Consider the following 11477-nt stretch of genomic DNA (forward strand, 5'->3'; position numbering starts at 1 on the left):
GGCTGGGTTTGCCCAGGGTGCGCTCCGAAGCGGGGTTACTGGAGCGCCCCCTCTTTTTTTGTCAGAGCGTTTGGTGGGGTTTCTCGCATTGGCTCTTCCCAGGCCCGGTTGTTGGGTGCGCTCCCACCCTGGCGCGCGCGAAGTTGGAAGTTGGGTTAATTGCCCGGGCGCGCACCTTCGCCAGGGTGGGCACCTTGGTGCGCACACCTTGGCTGGGCTGCGCACCAGGGCGGGCTCAAGATGGCACCAGCATTCCCTTTTTCTCACTATCTTTCAAAACGGAAATTTTAAAATCTCGTTTTTTTTTTGCCTTTTATGGAAATTAGTGAAGGCATCGCATCAAAGGTGCGCACCTCGCTGCCCACCTTGGTGTGCTCCGAGGTGCCCACCACGGTGCGCAACGCCGGTGCGAACCCGGGAGCGCCCCGATGTGTGCTCCAAGGTGCGGCGTGCACGAAGTCGGACCCCGGTTTGCCCCGGGTGCGCACCTCGCGTGCACCTTGGTGCGCACACCTTGGCTGGGTTGCGCGGCCTGGTGGGCACCATGGTGCGCACCAAGGAGCGCTCCGAAGTGTGCTCCAAGGTGCGGCGTGCACGAAGTCGGAGCCCGGTTTGCCCCGGGTACGCACCTCGCGTGCACCTTCGCCGGGGTGGGCACCTCGGCTGGGTTGCGCGCCCTGGTGCGCACCAAGGAGCGCTCCGAAGTGTGCTCCAAGGTGCGGCGTGCACGAAGTCGGAGCCCGGTTTGCCCCGGGTGCGCACCTTCGCCGCGGTGCGCACCATGGCGTGCACGAAGTCGGAGCCCGGTTTGCCCCGGGTGCGCACCTCGCGTGCACCTTCGGCGGGGTTGCGCGCCCTGGTGGGCACCATGGTGCGCACCAAGGAGCGCTCCGAAGTGTGCTCCAAGGTGCGGCGTGCACGAAGTCGGAGCCCGGTTTGCCCCGGGTGCGCACCTCGCGTGCACCTTCGGCGGGGTTGCGCGCCCTGGTGGGCACCATGGTGCGCACCAAGGAGCGCTCCGAAGTGTGCTCCAAGGTGCGGCGTGCACGAAGTCGGAGCCCGGTTTGCCCCGGGTGCGCACCTCGCGTGCACCTTCGCCGCGGTGGGCACCATGGCGTGCACGAAGTCGGAGCCCGGTTTGCCCCGGGTGCGCACCTCGCGTGCACCTTCGTCGGGGTGGGCACCTCGGCTGGGTTGCGCGCCCTGGTGCGCACCAAGGAGCGCTCCGAAGTGTGCTCCAAGGTGCGGCGTGCACGAAGTCGGAGCCCGGTTTGCCCCGGGTGCGCACCTCGCGTGCACCTTCGCCAGGGTGGGCACCTCGGTGCGCACACCTTCTCAATGTTTTCTTGCCTTTTCTGGAAATTGGTGAAGGCAGCGCATCAAAGGTGCGCACCTCGGTGTGCTCCGAGGTGCGAACCCGAGAGCGCTCCGAGGTGCCCACGAAGTCGAAAGTCGGGTTAATTGCATTGTTTTCCCCGGGTGCGCTCCGAGGTGCGCAACATCGGCGCGCACCAAGGAGGGCTCCGAAGTGTGCTCCAAGGTGCGCACGATGGCGTGCACCTCTGGTGCGCACGATTCGGAGCTCGGTTTGACCGGGGTGCGCACACCTTGGCTGGGTTGCGCACCTTTTGTGCGCTCCAAGGTGCGCACGAAGTCGGAGCTCGGTTTGCCCCGGGTGCGCACCTTCGCCAGGGTGCGCACCTTGATGCGCACGCCTTGGCTGGGCTGCGCACCTTGGTGGGCGCCATGGTGCGCACCTTTCGTGCGCTCCAAGGTGCGCACGAAGTCGGAGCTCGGTTTGCCCCGGGTGCGCACCTTGGTGGGCGCCATGGTGCACTCCGAGGTGCCCAAGATTGGTGCGCACCAAGGAGCGCTCCGAAGTGCGCTCCAAGGTGCGCGCGAAGTCGAAAGTTGGGTTAATTGTCCGGTTTGCCTCGGGTGCGCACCTTGCGTGCACCTTCGCCAGGGTGGGCGCCTTGGTGCGCACACCTTGGCTGGGCTGCGCACACCTTGGCACCCGCGTTTCCTTCATTTTAAATTTTTTTTTTTTACAATCTCTCAAGTGGGAAATTCTATAATCTCAACTTTTTTTGCCTTTTCAGGAAACTTTTGAATGGAGCGCATCATTGGTGCGCTCCGAAGTGTGCTCCAAAGCTCTCTCCAGCTGCGTGCACCTGCCCCGGCCGCGCACCCGGCCCCGCCCAGCTTCGCTCACCTGTCCCGGGCGTCTGGTGCGGAACCTTAGAGTAAGAAACATCACCGTGCACCTTGGCCAACGTGCGCGACTCGACCGAGCGCGCACTGGCCGAGGTGCACACCGATTTCACCTGGGTGCGCGCGCAGCACCTCGGGCGCACCGGGGTGCGCGCACAACGCCCGGGTTGCACCGTGGCCTGTGTGCTCGGGGCGCCTCGGGTGCGCGCTCGGTGTCGCCCCCGCGCGCGCGGTAGTGCGGGCAGCGCACCCCGGCCCGGCCCGGCCCCGACGAGAACGCAAACGGGCAAAAGGTTTATTCAAATAGCATTGCGACGCCCGGCGAAAAACTAAAAAAGGGTGCAACACCGGGACTTCCCGGGAGGTCACCCATCCCAGTACTACTCCGGCCCAAGCGCGCTTAACTGCGGAGTTCTGATGGGATCCGGTGCACTAACGCTGGTATGATCGCACCCGTTATGAGCTTGTCGCAGTGTGTACTTAGCAAACCGCGACCCACGTGCGAATCCACCCCGGCCACCCACCCCCGTCGAGGTGCACACCCTCCCTCGCGAAGTGCGCCCCGTTCGCCAAGTGTGAGCCCTGCCCGGGTGCGCGCACCTTGCTAGGGCGTCGGGTGTGCACCCGGCCCGGCCTACGTGCGTGCACCTGGAGGGGGCGTCGTGTGCGTGCAGTGTCCCGTCTGCAACGCGGTGCCCACACACCACCTCGGGCGCAACGACCTGCGCTCACATGTGGGCCGAGTGCACCTTGGTGCATGTTCGGGGCGCCTCGGGTGCACGCTCGATCTTGCCCCGGTGCACCAAGGCGCTCGGTTTGCCCCGGGTGCGCACTTGGTGCAAGGTGGGCACCCAAAATAGGGATCAAGCACCAAAACACAAGTTTCGGGATGCAAAATGGGACCCAAGGACCACAAATGCGTTCCAAGACCCATGATGGGTCCACGAGAACAAAAATGTGTTCCGAGACTTAATAAACAAATATTGGGTTTTAGGAGAAGAAACATGCTCTGATGCCCAAAACGAGAATCGACCCCGAAAAGGCCACAGGCCAAAAGTGGGATGCGAGACAAAAAAAAATGGGACCCGAGGACCAAAATTGGGTTCCCAGGTCGAAGACAGGGCAACCGGACAAGAAACGACCTCTAAGGCTCGAAATGAGTCCCGACGACTAAAACTTGACAAGAAGCACCCATCAGGCACCCAACTCGACACCCATGGGATGCCGACCCACCCGGGCTTCCACCTAGCACACCTTGGCACCCACCCACCCTCGCACCCAACCTCGCACCCAACTTAGCACCTTTGAACCCACATTGGCACTCACCCTGACCCTGGCACCTTGGAACCCACATTGGCACTCACCTTGACCCTGGCACCCACCTTTGCACTCACCTTGGGACCCACCCTGGCTCCCACCTCGGCACCCACCCAGACACCCACCTTGGTTCCTTGGCACCCACCTTGGATCCTTGGCACCCACCCCGACACCCACCTTGGCACGCAACTTGGCTACTTGCCACCCACCTTGGCTCCTTGACGCCCACCCCGACAACCACCCCGTGACCTACCCTGGCTAGGGTTGGTGCACACCCACCCTGGTGCCCACCTTGGCACCCACCCTATGACCCACCTTGGCACGCACCTTAGTACCCACCCCGTTACCCACCCTAGGACCCACCCCGTGACCCACCTTGGCCAGGGTGGGTGCCTTGGTGCGCACAACTTGCCTGGGCTGCACACCAGGGCGGGCTCAAGATGGCACCCGCGTTCCGTTTTTTTCACTATCTTTCAAAACGGAAATTTTAAAATCTCATTTTTTTCTTTTTTTTGCCTTTTCTGGAAATTAGTGAAGGCAGCGCATCAAAGGTGCGCAATGCTGGTGCGAACCCGGGAGCGCTCCGATGTGTGCTCCAAGGTGCGGCGTGCACGAAGTCCGAGCCCGGTTTGCCCCGGGTGCGCACCTCGCGTGCACCTTCGCCGGGGTGAGCACCTTGGCTGGGTTGCGCGCCCTGGTGCGTACCAAGGAGCGCTCTGAAGTGTGCTCCAAGGTGCGGCGTGCACGAAGTCGGAGCCCGGTTTGCCCCGGGTGTGCACCTCGGGTGCGCACCTCGCGTGCACCTTCGCTGCGGTGGGCACCTTGGCTGGGTTGCGCGCCTTGGTGGGCACCATGCAGTGCACGAAGTCGGAGCCCGGTTTGCCCCGGGCGCGCACCTCCGCCAGGGTGGGCACCTTGGTGCGCACAACTTGCCTGGGCTGCGCATCAGGAAGGGCTCAAGATGGCACCCGCGTTCCGTTTTTTTCACTATCTTTCAGAACGGAAATTTTAAAATATCGTTTTTTTTTGCCTTTTCTGGAAATTAGTGAAGGCAGCGCATCAAAGGTGCGCAACGCTGGTGCGAACCTGGGAGCGCTCCGATGTGTGCTCCAAGGTGCGGCGTGCACGAAGTCGGAGCCCGGTTTGCCTCGGGTGCGCCCTGGTGGGCACCATGGTGCGCACCAAGGAGCGCTCCGAAGTGTGCTCCAAGGTGCGGCCTGCACGAAGTCGGAGCCCGGTTTGCCCCGGGTGTGCACCTCGGGTGGGCACCTTGGTGCGCATGCCTTGCCTGGGCTGCGCACCAGGGCGGGCTCAAGATGGCACCCGCGTTCCTTTTTTTTCACTATCTTTCAAAACGGAAATTTTAAAATCTCATTTTTTTTTGCCTTTTTCTGGAAATTAGTGAAGGCAGCGCATCAAAGGTGCGCACCTCGCTGCCCACCACGGTGCGCAACGCCGGTGGGCACCCGGGAGTGCTTCGAAGTGTGCTCCAAGGTGCTGCGTGCACGTTGTCGGAGCCCGGTTTGCCCCGGGTGCGCACCTCGCGTGCACCTTCGTCGGGGTGGGCACCTTGGCTTGGTTTGCCCCGGCTGCGCTCCGAAGCGGGGTTATTGGAGCGCCGCCTCTTTTTTTGTCGGAGCGTTTGGTGGGGTTTCTCGCATTGGCTCTTCCGAGGCCCGGTTGCCACCCTGGCGCGCACGAAGTCGGAAGTAGGGTTAATTGCCCGGGTGCGCACCTTTGCCAGGGTGGCACCTTACCTGGGCTGCGCACCAGGGCGGGCTCAAGATGGCACGCGCGTTCCGTTTTTTTCACTATCTTTCAAAACGGAAATTTTAAAATCTCCTTTTTTTTTTGCCTTTTCTGGAAATTAGTGAAGGCAGCGCATCAAAGGTGCGCACCTCGCTGCCCACCTTGGTGTGCTCTGAGGTGCGCACCCGGGAGCGCTACGAAGTGTGCTCCAAGGTGCGGCGTGCACGTTGTCGGAGCCCGGTTTGCCCCGGGTGCGCACCTCGCCTGCACCTTGGCCGGGGTGGGCACCTTGGCTGGGTTTGCCCAGGGTGCGCTCCGAAGCGGGGTTACTGGAGCGCCCCCTCTTTTTTTGTCAGAGAGTTTGGTGGGGTTTCTCGCATTGGCTCTTCCCAGGCCCGGTTGTTGGGTGCGCTCCCACCCTGGCGCGCGCGAAGTTGGAAGTTGGGTTAATTGCCCGGGCGCGCACCTTCGCCAGGGTGGGCACCTTGGTGCGCAAACCTTGGCTGGGCTGCGCACCAGGGCGGGCTCAAGATGGCACTAGCATTCCCTTTTTCTCACTATCTTTCAAAACGGAAATTTTAAAATCTCGTTTTTTTTTTGCCTTTTATGGAAATTAGTGAAGGCATCGCATCAAAGGTGCGCACCTCGCTGCCCACCTTGGTGTGCTCCGAGGTGCCCACCACGGTGCGCAACGCCGGTGCGAACCCGGGAGCACCCCGATGTGTGCTCCAAGGTGCGGCGTGCACGAAGTCGGACCCCGGTTTGCCCCGGGTGCGCACCTCGCGTGCACCTTGGTGCGCACACCTTGGCTGGGTTGCGCGGCCTGGTGGGCACCATGGTGCGCACCAAGGAGCGCTCCGAAGTGTGCTCCAAGGTGCGGCGTGCACGAAGTCGGAGCCCGGTTTGCCCCGGGTGCGCACCTTCGCCGCGGTGGGCACCATGGCGTGCACGAAGTCGGAGCCCGGTTTGCCCCGGGTGCGCACCTCGCGTGCACCTTCGCCGGGGTGGGCACCTCGGCTGGGTTGCGCGCCCTGGTGCGCACCAAGGAGCGCTCTGAAGTGTGCTCCAAGGTGCGGCGTGCACGAAGTCGGAGCCCGGTTTGCCCCGGGTGTGCACCTCGCGTGCACCTTCGCTGCGGTGGGCACCTTGGCTGGGTTGCGCGCCTTGGTGGGCACCATGCAGTGCACGAAGTCGGAGCCCGGTTTGCCCCGGGCGCGCACCTCCGCCAGGGTGGGCACCTTGGTGCGCACAACTTGCCTGGGCTGCGCACCAGGAAGGGCTCAAGATGGCACCCGCGTTCCGTTTTTTTCACTATCTTTCAGAACGGAAATTTTAAAATATCGTTTTTTTTTGCCTTTTCTGGAAATTAGTGAAGGCAGCGCATCAAAGGTGCGCAACGCTGGTGCGAACCTGGGAGCGCTCCGATGTGTGCTCCAAGGTGCGGCGTGCACGAAGTCGGACCCCGGTTTGCCCCGGGTGCGCACCTCGCGTGCACCTTGGTGCGCACACCTTGGCTGGGTTGCGCGCCCTGGTGGGCACCATGGTGCGCACCAAGGAGCGCTCCGAAGTGTGCTCCAAGGTGCGGCGTGCACGAAGTCGGAGCCCGGTTTGCCCCGGGTGCGCACCTCGCGTGCACCTTCGCCGCGGTGGGCACCATGGCGTGCACGAAGTCGGAGCCCGGTTTGCCCCGGGTGCGCACCTCGCGTGCACCTTCGCCGGGGTGGGCACCTTAGTGTGCAGACCTTGGCTGGGTTGCGCGCCCTGGTGGGCACCATGGTGCGCACCAAGGAGCGCTCCGAAGTGTGCTCCAAGGTGCGGCCTGCACGAAGTCGGAGCCCGGTTTGCCCCGGGTGTGCACCTCGGGTGGGCACCTTGGTGCGCATGCCTTGCCTGGGCTGCGCACCAGGGCGGGCTCAAGATGGCACCCGCGTTCCTTTTTTTTCACTATCTTTCAAAACGGAAATTTTAAAATCTCATTTTTTTTTGCCTTTTTCTGGAAATTAGTGAAGGCAGCGCATCAAAGGTGCGCACCTCGCTGCCCACCACGGTGCGCAACGCCGGTGGGCACCCGGGAGTGCTTCGAAGTGTGCTCCAAGGTGCTGCGTGCACGTTGTCGGAGCCCGGTTTGCCCCGGGTGCGCACCTCGCGTGCACCTTCGTCGGGGTGGGCACCTTGGCTGGGTTTGCCCCGGCTGCGCTCCGAAGCGGGGTTATTGGAGCGCCGCCTCTTTTTTTGTCGGAGCGTTTGGTGGGGTTTCTCGCATTGGCTCTTCCGAGGCCCGGTTGCCACCCTGGCGTGCACGAAGTCGGAAGTAGGGTTAATTGCCCGGGTGCGCACCTTTGCCAGGGTGGGCACCTTACCTGGGCTGCGCACCAGGGCGGGCTCAAGATGGCACGCGCGTTCCGTTTTTTTCACTATCTTTCAAAACGGAAATTTTAAAATCTCCTTTTTTTTTTGCCTTTTCTGGAAATTAGTGAAGGCAGCGCATCAAAGGTGCGCACCTCGCTGCCCACCTTGGTGTGCTCTGAGGTGCGCACCCGGGAGCGCTACGAAGTGTGCTCCAAGGTGCGGCGTGCACGTTGTCGGAGCCCGGTTTGCCCCGGGTGCGCACCTCGCCTGCACCTTGGCCGGGGTGGGCACCTTGGCTGGGTTTGCCCAGGGTGCGCTCCGAAGCGGGGTTACTGGAGCGCCCCCTCTTTTTTTGTCAGAGCGTTTGGTGGGGTTTCTCGCATTGGCTCTTCCCAGGCCCGGTTGTTGGGTGCGCTCCCACCCTGGCGCGCGCGAAGTTGGAAGTTGGGTTAATTGCCCGGGCGCGCACCTTCGCCAGGGTGGGCACCTTGGTGCGCACACCTTGGCTGGGCTACGCACCAGGGCGGGCTCAAGATGGCACCAGCATTCCCTTTTTCTCACTATCTTTCAAAACGGAAATTTTAAAATCTCGTTTTTTTTTTGCCTTTTATGGAAATTAGTGAAGGCATCGCATCAAAGGTGCGCACCTCGCTGCCCACCTTGGTGTGCTCCGAGGTGCCCACCACGGTGCGCAACGCCGGTGCGAACCCGGGAGCGCCCCGATGTGTGCTCCAAGGTGCGGCGTGCACGAAGTCGGACCCCGGTTTGCCCCGGGTGCGCACCTCGCGTGCACCTTGGTGCGCACACCTTGGCTGGGTTGCGCGGCCTGGTGGGCACCATGGTGCGCACCAAGGAGCGCTCCGAAGTGTGCTCCAAGGTGCGGCGTGCACGAAGTCGGAGCCCGGTTTGCCCCGGGTACGCACCTCGCGTGCACCTTCGCCGGGGTGGGCACCTCGGCTGGGTTGCGCGCCCTGGTGCGCACCAAGGAGCGCTCCGAAGTGTGCTCCAAGGTGCGGCGTGCACGAAGTCGGAGCCCGGTTTGCCCCGGGTGCGCACCTTCGCCGCGGTGCGCACCATGGCGTGCACGAAGTCGGAGCCCGGTTTGCCCCGGGTGCGCACCTCGCGTGCACCTTCGGCGGGGTTGCGCGCCCTGGTGGGCACCATGGTGCGCACCAAGGAGCGCTCCGAAGTGTGCTCCAAGGTGCGGCGTGCACGAAGTCGGAGCCCGGTTTGCCCCGGGTGCGCACCTCGCGTGCACCTTCGGCGGGGTTGCGCGCCCTGGTGGGCACCATGGTGCGCACCAAGGAGCGCTCCGAAGTGTGCTCCAAGGTGCGGCGTGCACGAAGTCGGAGCCCGGTTTGCCCCGGGTGCGCACCTCGCGTGCACCTTCGCCGCGGTGGGCACCATGGCGTGCACGAAGTCGGAGCCCGGTTTGCCCCGGGTGCGCACCTCGCGTGCACCTTCGCCGGGGTGGGCACCTCGGCTGGGTTGCGCGCCCTGGTGCGCACCAAGGAGCGCTCCGAAGTGTGCTCCAAGGTGCGGCGTGCACGAAGTCGGAGCCCGGTTTGCCCCGGGTGCGCACCTCGCGTGCACCTTCGCCAGGGTGGGCACCTCGGTGCGCACACCTTCTCAATGTTTTCTTGCCTTTTCTGGAAATTGGTGAAGGCAGCGCATCAAAGGTGCGCACCTCGGTGTGCTCCGAGGTGCGAACCCGAGAGCGCTCCGAGGTGCCCACGAAGTCGAAAGTCGGGTTAATTGCATTGTTTTCCCCGGGTGCGCTCCGAGGTGCGCAACATCGGCGCGCACCAAGGAGGGCTCCGAAGTGTGCTCCAAGGTGCGCACGATGGCGTGCACCTCTGGTGCGCACGATTCGGAGCTCGGTTTGACCGGGGTGCGCACACCTTGGCTGGGTTGCGCACCTTTTGTGCGCTCCAAGGTGCGCACGAAGTCGGAGCTCGGTTTGCCCCGGGTGCGCACCTTCGCCAGGGTGCGCACCTTGATGCGCACGCCTTGGCTGGGCTGCGCACCTTGGTGGGCGCCATGGTGCGCACCTTTCGTGCGCTCCAAGGTGCGCACGAAGTCGGAGCTCGGTTTGCCCCGGGTGCGCACCTTGGTGGGCGCCATGGTGCACTCCGAGGTGCCCAAGATTGGTGCGCACCAAGGAGCGCTCCGAAGTGCGCTCCAAGGTGCGCGCGAAGTCGAAAGTTGGGTTAATTGTCCGGTTTGCCTCGGGTGCGCACCTTGCGTGCACCTTCGCCAGGGTGGGCGCCTTGGTGCGCACACCTTGGCTGGGCTGCGCACACCTTGGCACCCGCGTTTCCTTCATTTTAAATTTTTTTTTTTTACAATCTCTCAAGTGGGAAATTCTATAATCTCAACTTTTTTTGCCTTTTCAGGAAACTTTTGAATGGAGCGCATCATTGGTGCGCTCCGAAGTGTGCTCCAAAGCTCTCTCCAGCTGCGTGCACCTGCCCCGGCCGCGCACCCGGCCCCGCCCAGCTTCGCTCACCTGTCCCGGGCGTCTGGTGCGGAACCTTAGAGTAAGAAACATCACCGTGCACCTTGGCCAACGTGCGCGACTCGACCGAGCGCGCACTGGCCGAGGTGCACACCGATTTCACCTGGGTGCGCGCGCAGCACCTCGGGCGCACCGGGGTGCGCGCACAACGCCCGGGTTGCACCGTGGCCTGTGTGCTCGGGGCGCCTCGGGTGCGCGCTCGGTGTCGCCCCCGCGCGCGCGGTAGTGCGGGCAGCGCACCCCGGCCCGGCCCGGCCCCGACGAGAACGCAAACGGGCAAAAGGTTTATTCAAATAGCATTGCGACGCCCGGCGAAAAACTAAAAAAGGGTGCAACACCGGGACTTCCCGGGAGGTCACCCATCCCAGTACTACTCCGGCCCAAGCGCGCTTAACTGCGGAGTTCTGATGGGATCCGGTGCACTAACGCTGGTATGATCGCACCCGTTATGAGCTTGTCGCAGTGTGTACTTAGCAAACCGCGACCCACGTGCGAATCCACCCCGGCCACCCACCCCCGTCGAGGTGCACACCCTCCCTCGCGAAGTGCGCCCCGTTCGCCAAGTGTGAGCCCTGCCCGGGTGCGCGCACCTTGCTAGGGCGTCGGGTGTGCACCCGGCCCGGCCTACGTGCGTGCACCTGGAGGGGGCGTCGTGTGCGTGCAGTGTCCCGTCTGCAACGCGGTGCCCACACACCACCTCGGGCGCAACGACCTGCGCTCACATGTGGGCCGAGTGCACCTTGGTGCATGTTCGGGGCGCCTCGGGTGCACGCTCGATCTTGCCCCGGTGCACCAAGGCGCTCGGTTTGCCCCGGGTGCGCACTTGGTGCAAGGTGGGCACCCAAAATAGGGATCAAGCACCAAAACACAAGTTTCGGGATGCAAAATGGGACCCAAGGACCACAAATGCGTTCCAAGACCCATGATGGGTCCACGAGAACAAAAATGTGTTCCGAGACTTAATAAACAAATATTGGGTTTTAGGAGAAGAAACATGCTCTGATGCCCAAAACGAGAATCGACCCCGAAAAGGCCACAGGCCAAAAGTGGGATGCGAGACAAAAAAAAATGGGACCCGAGGACCAAAATTGGGTTCCCAGGTCGAAGACAGGGCAACCGGACAAGAAACGACCTCTAAGGCTCGAAATGAGTCCCGACGACTAAAACTTGACAAGAAGCACCCATCAGGCACCCAACTCGACACCCATGGGATGCCGACCCACCCGGGCTTCCACCTAGCACACCTTGGCACCCACCCACCCTCGCACCCAACCTCGCACCCAACTTAGCACCTTTGAACCCACATTGGCACTCACCCTGACCCTGGCAC

At 63.1% G+C, this 11477-nt stretch overlaps 2 non-coding genes across 2 annotated transcripts; both read right to left on the reverse strand.

The window, feature by feature from the left end:
- Positions 1–2550: 2550 nt before the first annotated feature.
- Positions 2551–2669, reverse strand: LOC131865167 (5S ribosomal RNA). Its single transcript, XR_009363896.1, has one exon. It is a non-coding gene; the product is annotated as a 5S ribosomal RNA (ribosomal RNA).
- Positions 2670–10473: 7804 nt separating this feature from the next.
- LOC131865168 (5S ribosomal RNA) lies at positions 10474–10592 on the reverse strand. The gene has a single exon (XR_009363897.1). It is a non-coding gene; the product is annotated as a 5S ribosomal RNA (ribosomal RNA).
- Positions 10593–11477: the final 885 nt, after the last annotated feature.

Source organism: Cryptomeria japonica, unplaced genomic scaffold, assembly GCF_030272615.1.
Source record: "Cryptomeria japonica unplaced genomic scaffold, Sugi_1.0 HiC_scaffold_104, whole genome shotgun sequence".
NCBI lineage: Eukaryota > Viridiplantae > Streptophyta > Pinopsida > Cupressales > Cupressaceae > Cryptomeria > Cryptomeria japonica.